Genomic DNA, 12,037 nt, shown 5'->3' with positions numbered 1-12,037 from the left:
TCCGCCCACTTCCGCTCCGCTCCGCTCGGAGCTCCGGATCCGGATCGGAGCTCCGTTTTTCCCCCCCCATAGGGTTGCATTGAAAGCTAAGAAAGTATACAACTTTTTTCTGTTCAAGTTAGAAACCTCACGTTTGGCACCAGGACACCTCATGGGCGTATACACACGCACGCCAAGTTTCAAGGCAATCCCATCATCCCCTGATTTTTGGCGAATTTTTGAAAATCGGGCACCCCATTCAGACCCCTTGGGATAGCTCCGTCAATTTGCATGTTAGAAACCTCAAACTCGGCACCAGGGCAGCTTATCCTTGTGTCCACATGGACGCCCAGACTCAAGGCAGTCCCATCATCCCCTGATTTTTGGCACGGCTTAACTCACCCCAAATTGTCCCATTCTACAACTACGTCAATTTGCATGTTAGAAACCTCAAAGTCGGCACCATGATAGCTTATCCACGTGTCCACATGGACGCCAAGTTTCAAGCCAATCCCATCATCCCGATTTTTGGGGAATTTTTGAAAATCGGGCACCCCATTCAGACCCCTTGGGATAGCTCCGTCAATTTGCATGTTAGAAACCTCAAACTCGGCACCAGGGCAGCTTATCCATGTGTCCACATGGACGCCCAGACTCAAGGCAGTCCCATCATCCCCTGATTTTTGGCACGGCTTAACTCACCCCAAATTGTCCCATTCTACGTCAATTTGCATGTTAGAAACCTCAAAGTCGGCACCATGATAGCTTATCCACGTGTCCACATGGACGCCAAGTTTCAAGCGAATCCCATCATCCCCTGATTTTTGGGGAATTTTTGAAAATCGGGCACCCCATTCAGACCCCTTGGGATAGCTCCGTCAATTTGCATGTTAGAAACCTCAAACTCGGCACCAGGACAGCTTATCCATGTGTCCACAGGGACGCCCACACTCAAGGCAATCCCATCATCCCCTGATTTTTGGCGCGGCTTAAACTTTTTAACTCACCCCAAATCAAGTCCTATTCTACAACTACGTCAATTTGCACGTTAGAAACCTATCCCTGCAAATTGACGTAGTTGTAGAATAGGACTTGATTTGGGGTGAGTTAAAAAGTTTAAGCCGCGCCAAAAATCAGGGGATGATGGGATTGCCTTGAGTGTGGGCGTCCCTGTGGACACATGGATAAGCTGTCCTGGTGCCGAGTTTGAGGTTTCTAACATGCAAATTGACGGAGCTATCCCAAGGGGTCTGAATGGGGTGCCCGATTTTCAAAAATTTGCACGTTAGAAACCTATCCCTGGGGGCGGAGCTTGGCAGCCATGGCGGTGGCAGGTTTCTTCTGAGGCTCTGAGCGGCGTTGCCGGAAAAAGCAATTATCTATTTTTTAATGGGCATAAATCTTTGAGAAAACGACAGGAAATGATTATAAAAGCTATCGGAGCTGGAAAGTGTTGAGAAGAGCCGATGGGATGAGGTGAGCTTGACGGAATGTCTTTATAAACTGCAGAGGCGAAACCGAAAGTAACATGATTGATGTCGCAGTTTGAAAAGAAAGAACTTATGCTTGTTAGACGTTGATCTGATTTACAGCGATCCTCACTTCTCATCCTTTATCTTAAGTTGGAAAGATTGAAATACTGGCTTTGAAGTTGTTTGCTGTAATCTTTGTAAAGTGGAAAGTGGAAGCTGTTTGCGGTGTGCCGAGAAGGGGGGGGTGAAGGGGAAGAAACAGCATTCTGTGAGGGAGATGTGGGATTTTGAGAAACTGTGAATGATTGGATCTGATCCCCTCTAGTGAATGCTGTTGTGAACTGAATATATTTCCTCCCCCTCGGGAAGAAGGTGGTGTGATTGGCACATAGAAGAGAAGCCAGTAAAAGTTGCTAAGGAAGTGGGGGCTCTAAGATTTATGCCCTACTCAGAAGGGTCCTATGTCCAACATTAAAAAAAAGATTAAGAAGTGGGAAAAGTTGAATAGACAAAAAAAGAAACCTTCAAATCATAATTTAACCCACCTCTCCCACCTGGAAGATACAGCCCCTGGAACAGACCAGGAAGACGAAGTTATAGACCCAGTTTCTTTGGATACAGTACCAAATAAAGAAAAGAATATGGCTGAAGGGGGAAAAGCAATGGACAGCAATTTTCCCTCCCTAGCAGAAATTAAGGCAGTTATTGTAGAGAATAATATCATCATTTTTAAAAAAAATGGATCTGCAAATGAATGAATTTAGACAACAAATGCGTGTTCTTTCGGATAAGATCGCAGAAAACTCGGATAAGATCAAAGAGATAGAGGCAAAAGCGGAATTGGACCAGAAGAAGCAAGAGGCCTTTGAAAAATCAACAAATATTCAATTTAAGGAATGGGAATTACGTCTGATCGCCTTGGAAGACCAATCTCGTAGATCTTCGATTCGAATAAAGCAGCTGAAGCAGATACAAGGAGAAGATCTTAGAGAAATCATTCTGAACTGGTTCAAAGAGCTGATGCCTGACACACCAATAGATGGATCGGATCTGGACCGAGTCCACCGCGTGGGGGGGCAAAACTACAAAGGGACTAGAGATATTTTGGTGAAATTTGGTAACTATTATAAAAAAGAGCAAATCATGAAAGAATTGAGATCTTTGACCCAGTTACAATATAAAGGCAAAGCAGTGCAAATTTATAATGATCTTTCTCAACATACATTAAATTGGAGACGGAGTATTAAACCAATAACTGGAATGTTAATGCAGAACAAAATTCCATACGCATGGGGTTACCCGGTTTTCTTAAGATTTACATATGGGAGGAGGGAACACAGAGTAACCTCATTGGATCAAGGTAAAGAATTGCTGAAGAGGCTGGGTCTGGATGGGGAAGCAAATGGGGCTGGAGTGGGTGGGGGAGGGAATGAGGCTGGGACATCTGGAGAGTAAGAGAATTGTTAATTCTGTTTGGAGATAATTGCAAATAGAAATGCTAATATAGAAACCTGCCGGCCAGGCGCAGCACTGCCTCCCCCCCCCCTTTAAAGTAGATGGCTGGAGTACTAGACTCACGGGGATATGGGGGGGGATTAGAGTGGGGGGGTGGGGAGGGGGGGAAGGTAGGAGAGGAGGGATTGGGGTAGGAGGGTGGGGGTTTTATGTATGGAGTTTGTTTTTTTATGTAAGCAAGTTTGTATTGCTGAGCACAAGGGATCGGAAAAGATTTCAAAAGGGTGATTATGGATAAAAAGATAAAGGTATCAACACTCAATGTTAAAGGTTTGGGGGCAGTCGTGAAAAGGAAGAGAATAGAACAAATGTTTAATAAAGAGGGATCAGATATTATAATGGTCCAAGAGACACACCAAGGCTCCGAGAATTCGAATATGATAAAATTAAAGTGGTTAGCCTATTATGAAAAGTCATTAGGGACATTGAAAAAAAATGGAGTGGCCACTTTGATTTCAAAAAAAAGTGGGTTTATATTAGAAGAAGTAAAAAAGGATGATAAGGGCAGATATCTTATGTTAAAAGGTAAAATTGAGGGAAAGGTCTATACTTTGATTAATGTTTATGCCCCAAATGAGAGGCATAGAGAGTTTTTTATAAAGTTGTTTAAAGAAATAGAAGAATTTAAGGAGGGGTATGCTATATTAGCTGGGGATTTTAATATGGTTATGGATAATAAACGGGACAGGTCAAATCCCACTAATGTTGAAAAGAGGAACAATATGACTATATTGAATAAATTAGTAAAAGAAAATGATTATTTAGATTCGTGGCGTTTACTTAACGGGAATAGGCCTGGATTTTCATACTTTTCCCCAGTTCATCATACATACTCCAGGATAGATTATATATTTGTTTCAAAAGATTTTGCAACGAGGATTTGTAAAATGGAAATGGGGGTAATAAAAGTAACTGATCATGCCTTGTTAAGTCTAGAATTTACAGTTAAGAAAGATTATAAAGAGGCATATAGATGGAAGCTGAATACAAAGATATTGAAATATAATAAAATAGTAGATAAAATTCGGAAGGAACTGTCGGAGTCATGGGAAATTAATGAAAAAGGAGGAACAGCTGGGTCAGTCATTTGGGACACCATGAAGGCTGTAGCAAGAGGAATCTGTATTAGAGAAACATGTAGTTTAAAAAGACAACAACGTGCAGAACAGGAAAAGTTAGAGATAGAAATTAAAAACTTGGAGGAAAGATATTGGCGAGTTAAAGATAAATATAAATTAGTGGAAATACAAGCTAAGAAGAAACAATTAGAAAATTTAAATATAGAAGAGATTCAAAAGAATTTAATGTATATGAAAAGGGAATATTTTGAAAACAGTGATAAGAACTCGAGGTTGCTTGCCAAGCTCACACAAAAAGAAAAAGGGAGGAATGGGATAGAAACGTTGAAAGATAGCCGAGGGAATTATTGTCATGCAATGAAAGCTAAAATAAAAATTTTTCAGGAATTCTATCAGGAATTGTATAAGGGTAAAGAAATTCAACAAGAAAAGGTGGAGGAGTATATTGGAAGGTTTATAAAGAAGGGAATAAAATTAGAATATAAGGAGTTAATGGAGTCAGTAATAACTCAAAGAGAAGTTGAAGAGGTTATTGATAAGTTAAAAGTTGGTAAATCACCGGGAGCAGATGGTTTGGGTCCAGAATATTATAAGGTCTTCAAAGACTGTTTAGTTCCAAAATTAATGGAACTTTATAATAGGATATTATCAGGAGAGAAGATACCTGAATCATGGGAACATTCAGTGATAATTCTGATCCCAAAACCAGATAAAGATTTGACTAATCCCGATTCTTATAGACCTATTTCTTTAATAAATCAGGATGCAAAAATTTTTACATCTATTATGGCCAAACGGCTAAATAAATTTTTGGCAGAATATATAGGAGCAGATCAATGTGGGTTTGTGGTAGGAAGGCATATGCATAATTTAGTGGGTAGAGTTTTAAATGTAATAAATGTAATAAAAAAAGCAAATATTAAGGCAGGTATTATGGCATTAGATATTTTTAAAGCTTTTGATTGTGTGAGCTGGCAGGCACTAAAGAGTATTATAGATAAATTGGGATTTGGAAATAAATTTAAAAATGTAATAGAACAGCTATATTCCCAAAATACGGCGGTAGTGGTGGTAAATGACGGACTTACTGAAAAGATACGACTAGCCAGAGGAACAAGACAAGGATGTCCGCTCTCGCCGGTCCTGTTTGTAATGGTTATGGAAGTTTTGGCGAAGGCACTAAGGGAGGATGAAGAGTTAGAAGGAATTGGAGAGGTAAGGGAAATAAAGTTAAACATGTTTGCGGATGACACTTTATTGACCATTAAGAATCCATTAAGAAAATTAGAAAGAATTAAATATCAGTTGAGGGAATTTGAGGAAATTACAGGGTTAAAAATAAATTGGTCTAAATCAGAGATGATGTTGTTTAACTATACCAAGAAGGAAGAAAAGGATTGGGAATTTAAGGGAATGGAATTGAAAGTTAAGAATGAGATTAAATATTTGGGAATTAAAATTACAAAAAATGTAGAGAATCTTGAAAAGGAAAATTTAACGAGGTTAAAGAAAGAGGTATTAGAGAAATTGGAGAAATATAAAAGATTAAATTTATCTTGGTTCGGAAGAATAGCCTTAATAAAAATGAAGATATTAGCTAAAATTAATTTTGTATTTAGAATGTTACCTATAAAAATATCAGAAACCGAGATAAAAAGTTGGCAAAATATTATTAATAAATATTGTAATGGAGAAAAGAGAGCAAGAGTGAATAAAAATAATTGGTACCTAAGCCAAAAAAAGGGGGGAATGGGTCTCCCAAACATAAAATTATACTACGTAGCAAATAGATTAAGACATGTTGTAGAAGCAATTATGGGAGTAGGAGATTTATATTGGATGGAAGAAAAAACCATAAATAAGGTAGAGATGAATTTGGAGAATGTTTTTTTTAAAGACGGAGGAAGAAAGTGGGTTAGAAGTATAGATAATCCACTCCTGAGGACTCAATGGGAAATTTGGAGTAAATTTAAAGGGAAGCTGCTTCCGAGCAACTCTCCCTTAGCACCGATAATAATGTTAAAGAATTTCCCAGAGGCTCTAAAGGGTAGATTATGTAAAATATTAAAAGAGAAAAATAAAATAAGATTAAAGGATTGGGTAAGAGATATTAAAACAAGAGAGGATATGGAAAATTTGTTAAAGGAGAAGAAGCTATCTTGGTTAGAATATGGTCAATTAGAGCAATGGAATAAAAAGTGGATTAAAGATAATAGAATGTGCAGAAAGATGACGAGGTTTGAAGAAATAGTAGTAAGTAAGGAGGAAGGGAAAGGAGGGAGTATAGTTTCAAAAGGATTAATGAGTGAAATATATAAAATATTGTTAGAGAAGGAGTTTAGAGAGAATACAGAGAAAATGGTTTGGGAATTAGATTTGAAGATACAAATAGGGCGACAGAGCTGGGAGGGACTATGGAAACAAAGAGTGTTGAGAAGTTTATCAGTAAGAATAAAGGAGAATTATTTTAAAATCCTATGGAGGTGGTACCTAACCCCGGTTAGATTGAATAAGATAAGTGATCAACATTCAGCAAATTGTTGGAGAGGTTGTGGGGAAAAAGGAACGTATTTACATATGTGGTGGCAATGCAAATATGTACAAAGATTATGGAAGATGGTGTTCTCAGAAATTGAAGAAATAGTGGGAATGAAAATAGAACAAACACCAAAAATAGCATTGCTGTCACTATTTGAAGATATAAAGTGTGGAAAAGGAACTATAGAGCTGATATCGAATTTGTTGGTTGCAGCACGACTGATGGTAGCTAGGAACTGGAAGGTCCAAGGGGAATATTCTATTGAGGAATGGTACAAAGAAGTATGGGATATAGCCATTAATGATAAACTGACATGTAATATTAAGTGGAGAAAAGGCGTAACTAAAATAAATGAGTTTGAAGGAATTTGGAAACAGTTCCTAGTGTTTGTGTTTACTAAGGGAAGTGGGAAACCGCCAGCAGAAGAAACGATCAGATTTTGGACTCAAGAATGATCCCGAGGTGGGGGGGTGCACTTTTATGTTAAGAACGAAGATGTTGTAGTATGATAAGGTATATGTAATAGTTTTTGATATTTGTACTCAACAATCATTCAATATGTATGCAGCAGATATTTGATGTTTTTTTTTTCTTATTGTGTTTTGTTTCAGTTATATTTTGGTAATGTTTATCTATGTTTATATAGTGTTGAAAATGAATAAAAATTAAAAAAAAAAAAAAGAAACCTATCCCTTGGTCTCATGACAGCTTACCCATGTGTCCCCATGGACACCAAGTTTCAAGGCAATCCCATCATCCCCTGATTTTTGGGGAATTTTTGAAAATCGGGCACTCCAGTATGTCAGGGATTTAAAGTTGCAATTGCAGACAGCTCAATGGGGCCAGTTCCAAGGAAATCCCAACATGCCACGAGATAACCCTAAATCTTCTTGCACATTTGAAAAAGGGATTATTGAACTTGATAAAGTCTAAGTGAGCGCAGGAAGGACTTCTCCCCCGAGTCAAAGCAAGACACATACACCATCCCTGCAAGGCGGGAAGGGGAGAAGGGAGGGAAAGCAGGCAGGCAGCATGCATTGTAGTGCCGCAAGGATGGCTTGAGCACTAACGCATAGCAAACCAACCCATAAGCGGGCGCAAAGTGAGGCAAAGATGTCTCGTCGTTTCTTTCTAAGCCAGCAGTTACGCCTTGAGGGGCACAGAGGAGGACGACTGGGAGCAAGCGTGCCGGAGGGTGCTGGGCACGAACCGCAAAGCTCATCTCCCAGGCACCAGGCGGGCAGAGAGGCAGGCAGAGCAGGCGAGGAGTCAGTCCTGGCAGATGCCCCACCACAGCAGCACCCCGGGGGAGGCGGGCAGGCGGGCAGGCAGGCAGGCAGGCTGCGGGCATTTCTGGGGGCACAAGGAAGTGATGGCTGGTTTCTAAGCCAGCATTGCAGTTAGTCACGCATTGCAAACGCAAACCATCCCAGCGAGTCGGTCACCGAGGAGGACAGGCTAGCAGAGGGGCAGGCAGAGTGACATGTCATAGATCTAGTATTGGGGAGGAGTCAGTCCCGGCAGATGCCCCACCACAGTAGCACCCTGGGTGGGCATTGGAAAACGCCATCTTGTGGGTCCATACTTCCCCCACCCCATGTCCTGCAGGGTTGCCTGCCTAACCCTTGTGGGGATGGGAGATGGAGAGCTTAGAGTGGCAGTGCCAGCAGCAGCCTTCGGCTTTCCCCTGGAACCAGTCGCCTTGCCCGCCTCTTTCCCCAGCAAGACCGACTGGTGCTGCCTCTGAAGATGCATCTTCATGCTGCTGGTTCCATAATGCCCTGTCGATGAACCCCTGCTTAGGCTGAGTTTGCAGTGGCGACAGACAGCAAAGCGGGGATCCGCTCCAAACTCAAAGTGGTCCCACACGATGCTTGTCTTTCGTTTCCGTGGTGACACCACCAATTGCCCGCCTGAGCTCTCTGGTGTTGCCACAGAAACAGGGGTGTGGGATGAGACTGGGGAGAGAGCCTCGGCCTGCTGCTGCTGCTCCTCCTCCTCAGCCCCCACATCCTGGAGGCCCACCGCCTCCTCCTCCTCCCCCTCCACCTCGTCTAGGTCCATCAGCGGGCTTGTGGGCTGAAAGGATAATGAAGGTGTTGGGGATACTCCTCCTCCTCTAATGCCACCTGCCTCTTGTAAAGGGGCACTTTTCCCATTCCCACCCTCAAAAAGAGAACGCCGGGCACAAGTTGCAGAAGAGAGTGGCTCTGCCTGCTGCTTGTCCTGCTTCTGTTTTGGAGCAGTCAGCCAAGGAGTTGCCCGTTTGATTTTCACAGGAGGAGAGGCAGCCTGCTTACTGGTGCCAGCCTGAGCCTTGCTGCTTTCAGCACGCCTGCTCCCTCTTTTCATGATGACTAATAAAATATTAATACTACTAATAATATGTATAAGGTACTACTAAGAATATGTATAAGAAGAATATAATATGTTTAAATGTAGGGAAATGGGACAAGAAGTGTGTATGCTGTATAAGAAGAATAAAATATTATACTACTAATAATATGTATGAGAATATACTAATATATATACTACTAAGAATATCTAAAAGAATATAATAATATGTTTAAGAATATTACTAATAAATGTAGGGAAATGGGACAAGAAGTGTGTGTATGCTTTCCCCAAAATGCTCAATCTGTGGCTGCCTGTTGCACTTCACAAAAGCAGCACACTCAGTCCAAGTTACACAGAGAAGAAAAAGAGAATAATTTTTTTTTGGTATTTTTTGGTATATAGAAGATAGAAGGAAACACAATCAGGATTTAAGAGAGGGGAGGGGGGGAAAGAACCAACCAAACACTACTACTAATATGTATAAGAAGAATAAAATATTAATATTACTAATAATATGTATGAGAATACTACTAAGACTATGTAAAAGAATATAATAAAATATGTTTAAGAATATTACTAATAAATGTAGGGAAATGGGACAAGAAGTGTGTGTATGCTTTCAAAAGAAAGCTTTCACAAAAGCAGAACAGTCAGGGGGGGGGCAACCAACCCAACCCACCAAACACACACTCCAAAATTTAAAAATAAAGTTTATATTAAATCAAAGTAAGGGAAAAACACAGGGCAAACTAAGCTATAAGTCAGAAAGAAGCAAACAAACACACACACACGCGCCAAACTAAATCTATCCTAATCTATCTCCAAAGTCCAAAGCAGGAGCACTAACTAACTAAGTGTTCCCTCCACGAACGCCAACCCACAAAGAGACACAAAACAGAAAGTTCTCAGGGTGGGTCTGCCTTAGTCCCCCCTCCAACGCTGGGATTGGAGGATGATGCTTTCTGAGGAGATCAATTCTCATCAGGATTGGGAGTTGAATGTGCCTGTCATCGCTTCCAAAAAAAAACAAAACACCCAAACCCCGATATTTAAAAAAATATTGCACGTGAACCACAGGACGCAGAAAGTTGAGAGTAGTCTCAAAATGACCCCCATCCACGACTCTCTGTGCACAAGAATTTTCAGAACGATAGCTTAACCCCCCCCAGTTATCCCCGATTCTTTTCCGCAATGCAATCCTATGGGCGAAAAGCCGAAAACGCCGTTTGAGCCGCGCGGTTGACCCGATTTTCAAAAAAATATAGCACGCGACCCGCACGACGCAGAGAGGTGAGAGTGGTCTCAAAATGACCCCCATCCACGACTCTGAGCACAAGAATTTCCAGAACGATAGCTTCAAAAAGAACATAGTTATCCGCGATTATTTGCCGCAATGCAATCCTATGGCGAAATGTTTTCAAGATAGCGACCGGAGCGCTCCGCCTGAACTAGGAGCTCCGAAAAATGGCCGCTTCTCTTCGCCTTGCTTCTAGGGGTCCGCAGTCCGCTCCTACTCCGCCTCTGGGTAAGGCGGAGCAGGCCAATCCGCTACTGCTTCTACGCTCCTAATCGGAGCGGATCACACCCCTAGTTTTTATTACAACGGTGTTCATAGGACTCTTTTGAGATTGTGTATGTTAACTGTCAGATGTTCAAGCAATGGGCCAACTTCGACTAAATCAGTTAAAAATAAAGATGAGAACAATCAGTTTTTTCAAAACCTTTTAAAAATACCTAATGAAGGGAGCTAAGTGAAGTTATCATGGGAGGCAGTTCAACGGTGTCGGAGACCCCACCAAGGAGACCCTGCCTTGGTTCCACCAACTTGATGAATATTGCACAGGGGCCCAGGAGCGGGATTTCAATCTGAAGGACTGGGGAGGCTTCTATAGGAGAAGTCAGTTCATCAAATTCACTCCCCCAAGTACGTTCTCTGAAGTGAAAGATGAATGTGATTATGGCGTCATCTCATTCTCCCAACTCTTCTAAGGGTTCTCCCCTGTGTCAGTTACTTAGTGAGAAGTGAGATAGAACTTCTGACTGAAACTCCTTCAACATGAGGGGCAAGTCTATGGTTATTCCACACTTGAAGCATTTATATGGCTCCTCCCCTGAGGTTTTTTTAAAATTTCAAACTGAAGCTCTTTCCACACTCTACAATGCTACATTTATTTATAAATTTATTTAATTTAAAATATTTATATCCCGCCCTATATCACTAAGATCTCAGGGCGGCATACAGATAAAAACATACAGTATAAAACAATAAATATACACAGTTAAAAACAAATTAAACCAAAAACAAATGATCCAAGTTAAAACAATATATTTATTTATTTATTTATTTATTTATTACACTTATATACCACCCCCCATAGCCAGGGCTCTCTGGGCGGTTTACAGAAATTCTAAAATTGAAAAAAAAACCAAGTATACAAAATTTAAAATTCTAAAACACAGAACATACACACATAAAGCATTAAAAACTGTTAACTAAACATGTGGGTGATTAAGATCTGCTGCCATATGCCTGGGCAAAGAGGAAAGTCTTAACCTGGCAATTTAAAAGCAATAGATGCAGTTAAAACAGTGAAAACAATGTGCCAGTGAATTTAACCATCAAAGGCTTTGTTAAAAAGCCAGGTTTTTACTTGGCGTTGAAACGAATACAGCGTTGGCGCCAATCGGGCCTCCAAGGGGAGGGCATTCCATAGCCTGGGTGCCACAACAGAGAAGGCCCTCTCCCTTGTCCCAAAATAGCGAATGTGTTGTGCTGGTGGGATGCGGAGAAGAGCTCCTCAAACAGATCTGTGTCTCAGGCAGGCATATATAAGGAGAGGCGCTCCCTCAAGTATCGAGGTCCAAGCGTTTAGGGCTTTAAACATCATTACCAACACCTTAAATTCCGACCGGAAGCGTATAGGCAGCCAGTGCAGTTCCTTTACAACCGGTGTTATGTGGTCTCTGAAAGATGTACCCGCCAGCAGTCTAGCTGCTGCATTTTGCACTAGCTGCAACTTCCGTGTCATCTTCAAGGGCAGCCCCACGTAGAGTGCGTTGCAGTGGTCTAAGCAGGAAGTTACCAGTGCATGCTCTACTGTGGCTTGGTTGTCCCT

The 12,037-nt window shown here is 41.3% G+C and overlaps 1 protein-coding gene across 2 annotated transcripts in view; it reads right to left on the bottom strand.

Annotated features, from left to right (window-relative positions):
• LOC134396371 (zinc finger protein 883-like) overlaps positions 1-12,037 on the bottom strand; it is a 33,630-nt gene that overhangs the window by 11,911 nt on the left and 9,682 nt on the right. The gene's annotated exons all lie outside the window — the stretch shown is intronic.

This window comes from Elgaria multicarinata, chromosome 3 (assembly GCF_023053635.1).
Source record: "Elgaria multicarinata webbii isolate HBS135686 ecotype San Diego chromosome 3, rElgMul1.1.pri, whole genome shotgun sequence".
NCBI lineage: Eukaryota > Metazoa > Chordata > Lepidosauria > Squamata > Anguidae > Elgaria > Elgaria multicarinata.
Note: the sequence above shows the minus strand (reverse complement) of the source record. Positions and strands in the feature narration are given on the sequence as shown.